Raw genomic sequence first — 10485 nt, forward strand, 5'->3', positions numbered from 1 at the left:
AAATATATTATATGTTTATAAAAAATAAAAAATTTAAATAAAAAAAGTCTTACTAGTAATATGGGGCACCGGGTGGCCTAGTTGGTTAAGCATCCAATGCTTGATATTGGCTTAGGTCATGACCTCAGGGTTGTGAGATTAAGCCGGCACTGGCCTCTGCACTGGGTAGGAAAACAACTTAAGAGTCTCTCCCTCTGCCCCTCCCCTGCTCATGCTCTCTCCCTAATAAAAAATTTTTTTAAAAGTTTTATTAGTAATATTATTTCAGGTTTTTTATTGAAATACCAATTCCCCTTCCTGACTAAACAATTTTGGCTCAAAACAGTTGGCAGATTCCCCTTTTCTGTACCTTCTGATCAACCCTCTCTTAAACTCCCTCCAAAAATTGAGTCCTTGAAAATATCTGAAGAAGGGTGGCTCATGCCCAGAAAGAAGACCAAGATTTCTCTAACTTGGCAGTTGACTTTACTTATTCTTTACACTGGCTTGTACAAAGAAAGCCTAAATGATTCATACCACCTGTGGATTTAAATGGGTTTCTCCTATTACTGAAAAAGATGTAGCTTTCTTTTGAAAATGGAAAAAAACCCATTTCTTTTGCAAAACTTTTTGTTGAGCAAAAAGAATGTGTATATGCACATAGCAAGTTTCAGGTCATTGTTTAGTCAGAGCTCCCGCTAACTGGCTGATTCACCACCACCACCAATGCCAGGATCATTTTTCTCACTTAATGATGGGGACAACTGGCAGAACATAAGCCAATGTTTGTTCATCCAGGTATGTTGCCTAATAACTGATTCATTCTTAAGTTTTTCATGAGGAAGCACATACACGCGTGCGTGCGCGCGCACACACACACACACACACACACACACACTGAGTAGGAGGAAGGTAATAGTAGTGAAATGGGAGCTGTTACATGATAGGAATAAACACTTGAAGGGGGCATTCTTTGTTACCCTGCAAATGCAGCTTGCTCCTCAAATTCCTGTGCAGAGAGATTCTCAACAGCAGACAGTTTGAATGTGTGAATATGAAAGTCAGGGTATTTCTTTTTACATTACAAGTAAGGCTTTTGCAGCCCTTAGACCTGCTGTTTGCTGAAGAACACATTGGACAAATGTATTGTGGTCTGGTTCTGGTCAAGCAAAATTCACTTTTAGCACCAATTCCTCATACCGTGTTCCTGCCATCAGCCAGCAAGTTCCCTATTTTAAGGGCACCGCCATTATCAAAGGGGAGTTCAAAGACCTAATCCTTAGTGACTTTTAAAGAGTATATATAGACTTCTTTAAGAAAGATGGCGGAGAAGTAGCAGGCTGAGACTACTTCAGCTAGCCGGAGATCAGCTAGATAGCTTATCTAAAGATTGCAAACACCTGAAAATCCATCGGCAGATCGAAGAGAAGAAGAACAGCAATTCTGGAAACAGAAAAACAGCCACTTTCTGAAAGGTAGGACCGGAGGAGACGTGAATCCAAAGCGACGGGAAGATAGACCCCGGGGGGAGGGGCCGGCTCCCGGCAAGCGGCGGAGCAACGGCGCACAAAATCAGGACTTTTAAAAGTCTGTTCCGCTGAGGGACATCGCTCCAGAGGCTACCCGGGGCAAAGCCCACACGGGGTCAGCCTGGCCTCGAGTCCCGCAGGGTCACAGAAGGATCGGGGTGTCTGAGTGTCGCACAGCTTGCGGGTATTGGAACGGGAAAGCCGGCTACAGAGACAGCCGACAGTAAGCTCGCAGCTCGGTGTTACCTTGAACCGGTCGCAGGCTCGGTGAGCTCGGAGCGCGGGCGGAGGTCGGGCAGACGGGAGTAACTGGTCGCTGTTCTCTGAGGGCGCACTGAGGAGTGCGGCCCTGGGCTCTCGGCTCCTCCAGGCCGGAGACCAGGAGGCCGCCATTAGTATTCCAGTCCTCCGGAACTCTAAGGAAAGCGCTCAGGGAACAAAAGCTCCTGAAAGCAAACCCGAGCGGATTACTCACCCCGGCCCCGGGTAAGGGCAGTGTAATTCCGCCTGGGGCAAAGACACTTGAGAATCACTACAACAGTCCCCTCCCCCAGAAGATCAACAAGAAATCCAGCCGAGACCAAGTTCACCTACCAAGGAGTGCGGTTTCAATACCAAGGAGAGCAGCAGAAATCCAGAAGAGGAGAAAGCCAAGCATGGAACTCATGGCTTTTTCCCTGTGATTTTTTTTAGTCTTGCAGTTAATTTAATTTTTTTCTTTTTCATTTTTTGGTGTTTTTTTTTTTTTTCTTGCCTTCGGGTAATTTTTTTTTTTAACTGTTACCTTTTTCTTTTTTAACGATTTTTTACTAGTTTATCTAATATATATATTTTTTCTTTTTTACATTTTTCTTAGGTGTTTTCTCTTTTTTTAAATTCTTTTCTTTTCTTTCTTCTTCTTTTTTTTTCTTTCTTTCTTTCTTCCTTTTTGAACCTCTTTTTATCCCCTTTCTCCCCCCTCACGATTTTGGATCTCTTCTAATTTGGTTAAAGCATATTTTCCTGGGGTTGGTGCCACCCTTTTAGTACTTTACTTGCCCCTTCATATACTCTTATCTGGACAAAATGACAAGACGGAAAAATTCAGCACAAAAAAAAGAACAAGAGGCAGTACCGAAGGCTAGGGACCTAATCAATACAGACATTGGTAATATGTCAGATCTAGAGTTCAGAATGACAATTCTCAAGGTTCTAGCCGGGCTCGAAAAAGGCATGGAAGATATTAGAGAAACCCTCTCGAGAGATATAAAAGCCCTTTCTGGAGAAATAAAAGAACTAAAATCTAACCAAGTTGAAATCAAAAAAGCTATTAATGAGGTGCAATCAAAAATGGAGGCTCTCACCGCTAGGATAAATGAGGCAGAAGAAAGAATTAGTGATATAGAAGACCAAATGACAGAGAATAAAGAAGCTGAGCAAAAGAGAGACAAACAGCTACTGGACCACGAGGGGAGAATTCGAGAGATAAGTGACACCATAAGACGAAACAACATTAGAATAATTGGGATTCCAGAAGAAGAAGAAAGAGAGAGGGGAGCAGAAGGTATACTGGAGAGAATTATTGGGGAGAATTTCCCCAATATGGCAAAGGGAACGAGCATCAAAATTCAGGAGTTTCAAAGAATGCCCCTCAAAATCAATAAGAATAGGCCCACACGCCGTCACCTAATAGTAAAATTTACAAGTCTCAGTGACAAAGAGAAAATCCTGAAAGCAGCCAGGGAAAAGAACTCTGTAACATACAATGGTAAAAATATTAGATTGGCAGCTGACTTATCCACAGAGACGTGGCAGGCCAGAAAGAGCTGGCATGATATTTTCAGAGCACTAAACGAGAAAAACATGCAGCCAAGAATAGTATATCCAGCTAGGCTATCATTCAAAATAGAAGGAGAGATTAAAAGCTTCCAGGACAAACAAAAACTGAAAGAATTTGCAAATACCAAACCAGCTCTACAGGAAATATTGAAAGGGGTCCTCTAAGCAAAGAGAGAGCCTACAAGTGGTAGATCAGAAAGGAACAGAGACCATATACAGTAACAGTCACCTTACAGGCAATACAATGGCACTAAATTCATATCTCTCAATAGTTACCCTGAATGTTAATGGGCTAAATGCCCCTGTCAAAAGACACAGGGTATCAGAATGGATAAAAAAACAAAACCCATCTATATGTTGCCTCCAAGAAACTCATTTTAAGCCCGAAGACACCTCCAGATTTAAAGTGAGGGGGTGGAAAAGAATTTACCATGCTAATGGACATCAGAAGAAAGCAGGAGTGGCAATCCTTATATCAGGTCAATTAGATTTTAAGCTAAAGACTATAATAAGAGATGAGGAAGGACACTATATCATACTCAAAGGGTCTGTCCAACAAGAAGATTTAACAATTTTAAATATCTATGCCCCCAACGTGGGAGCAGCCAACTATATAAACCAATTAATAACAAAATCAAAGAAACACATCAACAATAATACAATAATAGTAGGGGACTTTAACACTCCCCTCACTGAAATGGACAGGTCATCCAAGCAAAAGATCAGCAAGGAAATAAAGGCAAACGACACACTGGACCAGATGGACATCACAGATATATTCAGAACATTTCATCCCAAAGCAACAGAATATACATTCTTCTCTAGTGCACATGGAACATTCTCCAGAATAGATCACATCCTCGGTCCTAAATCAGGACTCAACCGGTATCAAAAGATTGGGATCATTCCCTGCATATTTTCAGACCACAATGCTCTAAAGCTAGAACTCAACCACATTAGGAAGTTTGGAAGGAACCCAAATACATGGAGACTAAACAGCATCCTTCTAAAGAATGAATGGGTCAACCGGGAAATTAAAGAAGAATTGAAAAAAATCATGGAAACAAATGATAATGAAAATACAACGGTTCAAAATCTGTGGGACACAACAAAGGCAGTCCTGAGAGGAAAATATATAGCGGTTCAAGCCTTTCTCAAGAAACAAGAAAGGTCTCAGGTACATAACCTAACCCTACAGCTAAAGGAGCTGGAGAAAGAACAAGAAAGAAACCCTAAACCCAGCAGGAGAAGAGAAATCATAAAGATCAGAGCAGAAATCAATGAAATAGAAACCAAAAAAACAATAGAACAAATCAACGAAACTAGGAGCTGGTTCTTTGAAAGAATTAATAAAATTGATAAAGCCCTGGCCCGACTTATCAAAAAGAAAAGAGAAAGGACCCAAATAAATAAAATCATGAATGAAAGAGGAGAGATCACAACCAACACCAAAGAAATACAAACTATTATAAGAACATACCATGAGCAACTCTACGCCAACAAATTTGACAATCTGGAAGAAATGGATGCATTCCTAGAAACATATAAACTACCACAACTGAACCAGGAAGAAATAGAAAGCCTGAACAGACCCATAACCAGTAAGGAGATTGAAACAGTCATTAAAAATCTCCAAACAAACAAAAGCCCAGGGCCAGACGGCTTCCCGGGGGAATTCTACCAAACATTTAAAGAAGAACTAATTCCTATTCTCCTGAAACTGTTCCAAAAAATAGAAATGGAAGGAAAACTTCCAAACTCATTTTATGAGGCCAGCATCACCTTGATCCCAAAACCAGACAAGGATCCCACCAAAAAAGAGAGCTATAGACCAATATCCTTGATGAACACAGATGCGAAAATACTCAACAAAATACTAGCCAATAGGATTCAACAGTACATTAAAAAGATTATTCACCACGACCAAGTGGGATTTATTCCAGGGCTGCAAGGTTGGTTCAACATCCGCAAATCAGTCAATGTGATACAACACATCAATAAAAGAAAGAACAAGAACCATATGATACTCTCAGTAGATGCTGAAAAAGCATTTGACAAAGTACAGCACCCCTTCCTGATCAAAACTCTTCAAAGTGTAGAGATAGAGGGCACATACCTCAATATCATCAAAGCCATCTATGAAAAACCCACCACAAATATCATTCTCAATGGAGAAAAACTGAAAGCTTTTCCGCTAAGGTCAGGAACACGGCAGGGATGTCCATTATCACCACTGCTATTCAACATAGTACTAGAGGTCCTAGCCTCAGCAATCAGACAACAAAAGGAAATTAAAGGCATCCAAATTGGCAAAGAAGAAGTCAAATTATCACTCTTCGCAGATGATATGATACTATATGTGGAAAACCCAAAAGACTCCACTCCAAAACTGCTAGAACTTATACAGGAATTCAGTAAAGTGTCAGGATATAAAATCAATGCACAGAAATCAGTTGCATTTCTCTACACCAACAGCAAGACAGAAGAAAGAGAAATTAAGGAGTCAATCCCATTTACAATTGCATCCAAAACCATAATATACCTAGGAATAAACCTAACCAAAGAGACACAGAATCTATACTCAGAAAACTATAAAGTACTCATGAAAGAAATTGAGGAAGACACAAAGAAATGGAAAAATGTTCCATGCTCCTGGATTGTAAGAATAAATATTGTGAAAATGTCTATGCTACCTAAAGCAATCTACACATTTAATGCAATTCCTATCAAAGTACCATCCATCTTTTTCAAAGAAATGGAACAAATAATTCTAAAATTTATATGGAACCATAAAAGAGCTCGAATAGCCAAAGGGATATTGAAAAAGAAAGCCAACGTTGGTGGCATCACAATTCCGGACTTCAAGCTCTATTACAAAGCTGTCATCATCAAGACAGCATGGTACTGGCACAAAAACAGACACATAGATCAATGGAACAGAATAGAGAGCCCAGAAATAGACCCTCAACTCTACAGTCAACTAATCTTCGACAAAGCAGGAAAGAATGTCCAATGGAAAAAAGACAGCCTCTTCAATAAATGGTGCTGGGAAAATTGGACAGCCACATGCAGAAAAATGAAATTGGACCATTTCCTTACACCACACACAAAAATAGACTCAAAATGGATGAAGGACCTCAATGTGAGAAAGGAATCCATCAAAATCCTTGAGGAGAACACAGGCAGCAACCTCTTCGACCTCTGCCGCAGCAACATCTTCCTAGGAACAATGCCAAAGGCAAGGGAAGCAAGGGAAAAAATGAACTATTGGGATTTCATCAAGATCAAAAGCTTTTGCACAGCAAAGGAAACAGTTAACAAAATCAAAAGACAACTGACAGAATGGGAGAAGATATTTGCAAACGACATATCAGATAAAGGACTAGTGTCCAGAATCTATAAAGAACTTAGCAAACTCAACACCCAAAGAACAAATAATCCAATCAAGAAATGGGCAGAGGACATGAACAGACATTTCTGCAAAGAAGACATCCAGATGGCCAACAGACACATGAAAAAGTGCTCCATATCACTCGGCATCAGGGAAATACAAATCAAAACCACAATGAGATATCACCTCACACCAGTCAGAATGGCTAAAATCAACAAGTCAGGAAATGACAGATGCTGGCGAGGATGCGGAGAAAGGGGAACCCTCCTACACTGTTGGTGGGAATGCAAGCTGGTGCAGCCACTCTGGAAAACAGCATGGAGGTTCCTCAAAATGTTGAAAATAGAACTGCCCTATGACCCAGCAATTGCACTATTGGGTATTTACCCTAAAGATACAAACGTAGTGATCCAAAGGGGCACGTGCACCCGAATGTTTATAGCAGCAATGTCCACAATAGCCAAACTATGGAAAGAACCTAGATGTCCATCAACAGATGAATGGATCAAGAAGATGTGGTATATATACACAATGGAATACTATGCAGCCATCAAAAGAAATGAAATCTTGCCATTTGCGACAACATGGATGGAACTAGAGCGTATCATGCTTAGTGAAATAAGTCAAGCAGAGAAAGACAACTATCATATGATCTCCCTGATATGAGGAAGTGGTGATGCAACATGGGGGCTTAAGTGGGTAGGAGAAGAATCAATGAAACAAGATGGGATTGGGAGGGAGACAAACCATAAGTGACTCTTAATCTCACAAAACAAACTGAGGGTTGCTGGGGGGAGGGGGTTTGGGAGAAGGGGGTGGGATTATGGACATTGGGGAGGGTATGTGCTTTGGTGAGTGCTGTGAAGTGTGTAAACCTGGTGATTCACAGACCTGTACCCCTGGGGATAAAAATATATGTTTATAAAAAATAAAAGATTAAAAAAAAAGAGTGTATATATATATATATATATATATATTTTAGATTTTATTTATTTTGACAGAGAGAGAGAGAAATCACAAGTAGGGAGAGAGGCAGGCAGAGAGAGAGAGAGAGGAGGAAGCAGGCTCTCCTCGGAGCAGAGAGCCTGACATGGGGCTCAATCCCAGGATCCTGGGATCATGACCTGAACCGAAGGGAGAGGCTTTAACCCACTGAGCCACCCAGGCGCCCCAATCCTTGGTGACTTTATGGGGAAATACTTGGTGCTTTTCTCCTGTCCTTTGGATGCACCTTTGTGTGTCCTACAGAAATTGGTGCTTTTAGTGACAAAGCCAGCAAATTTCACAATGTGAACTATGAAATTGTTGTGGTTTCATTGGATTCCCACTTTATCCATCTTGCCTGAATCAACACAGCAAGGAAGAAAGGCTGTTTGGGCCACATGAACATCGCACTCTTGTCAGATTTGACAAAACAGATTTCCCAGAGACTATGGCATGCTGTTAGAAGGCCCAGGTTATGCTCTAAGAGGTTTCTTTATCACTGATCCCAGTGGAATCATCAAGCATTTGAATGTCAACCATCTCCCCCTAGGCTGAAGTGTGGAAGAGACCCTTTGCTTGTTGAAGGTGGTCTAGTCTGTGGAAACCCATGGAGAAGTCCGCCTAGCAAAATGGGCCATGGATTCTCCTACAATCCAGCCACATCCATCTGCTTCCAAAGAACACAGTGGCAAAGTGACTTACGTGATCATGCATGTTTCTCATTCCTGAGAATAGTACAGTTACCTTACTTATTTGTTAGCTGACATGGGGTCTACATACAATTCTAGATATTGATTTATTTTAATAATAAAGGATATTTATTGAATCCAGGAATTGTAAATCATTGTAGTAATTTTTTCTGAAGTGCTCAAAATGTAAAAGTTCCTAATAAACATTTAAAAATACATGCATGAAGAGAAACATTTGATGATATATTCAGTTAGAATACAGTCAGTAAGAAAGTATGTGACTTCTAGTTTGATGTAGTCAAAGCTTTATTTCATAGTAAAACCCAAGATATTTATTTGCTAAAAATGCTACCATAGTAATCAGGGCCTTCAAAAGTTGATCTGCAAACAAAAGATTTTAGAAGCTGAAGTGAATTATCTTCTTTGGGGCAGGGGTCATCAGGTCCTGATCACATTTTTCTATAAAGGACAAAATAGGAAATATGTTTAGCTCGAGGGCTAAATGGTCTGGTCTTAGTCATAGCTACTCAATTCTGCTATTGTAGTGTGAAAACCACCATAGACAACACATAAATGACTGAGTGTGGCTATGTTTCAATAACACTTTATTTACAAAATCAGATTACAAGCTGGATTTCACCAGTGAACTATATATTGCCAAACCCTTGCATCCAAGCCCCGGTTTTCCGGTTCTTAGCACAATGCTTTAAAGGTCCATAATTAAGTTTTGTTGAATGATAAATGAATTATTAAAATAGAGTAATAGAATAAATGCAAAAATTCATTCACAAATTCAACACATATATATTCAGTATCAGATACAGGACACAAATTCTAGACTCTGGAGATATGAGAGTAGGCTACATTGACCAAAAATAAAATCCCTGCCCTAACAGACGTTACATTCTTGAGGGTCAGCAAACAATATTTGAGGTAATTAACAAAATATGTAGTATGTTATATGGAAATAGTAGGTAATTAAGAAACAAGGCATAGGAGATAGGGCTTGTCAGGAGCACTGGCCATTCTAGATTAGGTAGCCAAGGAAGGCTTTATATAAGTGTTATATCTGAGTAAAAACCGAAGAAAGTGGGAGCAACATGTTCTAGGTGTAAGAAACAGCAAATGCAAGTGATTTTAAAGAGGTGTATTAGTGTTTTAAAGGTGTCACTTCTTTTTCTATTTTATTTATATTTTAAGCAAAGCAGTTTTTCAAATAAGGTATTATTTACATGTAATTAAATGCACCCATTTTAAATGTAGTGAATATAGTTTATGATGTCATGTGTTCCATATGTTCTTGAATGTTTGGTACCCCCCCAAATATAGATAGTATCTTAAAATAGCCAAAGAGACTATCAGAAAAAAAAATCATCCAAATAAATGAAAAGAAATTTCCTAATGCTTGTATTATACTAGGTAAGTATTTAGTAAGAATGTCAATTTAATACAAAAACTCAACTACTAGGTAAAAATATTACATATCCAGCTTCCATTTTTTTTAGATCACCTAGTGTCTGTTTTTATAATTATCATAATATGCTTAATCCTGATTAAGATTCTCTGAGGTAATCTCAGGAGTCTAAGGTATCTGAGACAGTTGTATTGTTACATATACAGAAAGCAGCCACTAGCCACAGGTAGCTGGTAAACACTTGACATGTGTCTAGCGGTGTGCTCTAAGTACAAAATTTACATTCGATTTCAAAGACATTCAAAAGAAATGTGAAATAAATCACTCATAGTTTTTATATTGATCATATGGTCTGAAATGATAATATTTTGGATATATTAGGCTAAATAAAATATACCACTAAAACTAATTTCACCAGTTTCTTTTTAATGTGGCTACTAGAAAATTTTAAATTATGATTGTGGCTCACATATTTCTGTTGGCATTGTTACTTAGATGTAATAGTTGACTCATCCTGTACATGACTTCTCAGTAACATATACTTTTAATATTTTCATGATTTAAAACATTCACATTTCTTCAATTTCTTCTTGCATTTGATTTTTGAGATCTACCAGGTCACTTAAAATTTTTTCTTTACTTTTTATCTTTATTTTATTTTATTTTTTGTATATTTTTTAT

At 39.0% G+C, this 10485-nt stretch overlaps 1 pseudogene; it reads left to right on the plus strand.

Moving 5' to 3' along the window:
* The first annotated feature begins 1023 nt into the window (after nt 1–1023).
* On the plus strand, nt 1024–8398 carry LOC116587178 (annotated as a pseudogene).
* The last annotated feature ends 2087 nt before the right edge of the window (nt 8399–10485 follow it).

Source organism: Mustela erminea, chromosome 3, assembly GCF_009829155.1.
Source record: "Mustela erminea isolate mMusErm1 chromosome 3, mMusErm1.Pri, whole genome shotgun sequence".
In the NCBI taxonomy this organism is placed as follows: Eukaryota; Metazoa; Chordata; class Mammalia; order Carnivora; family Mustelidae; genus Mustela; species Mustela erminea.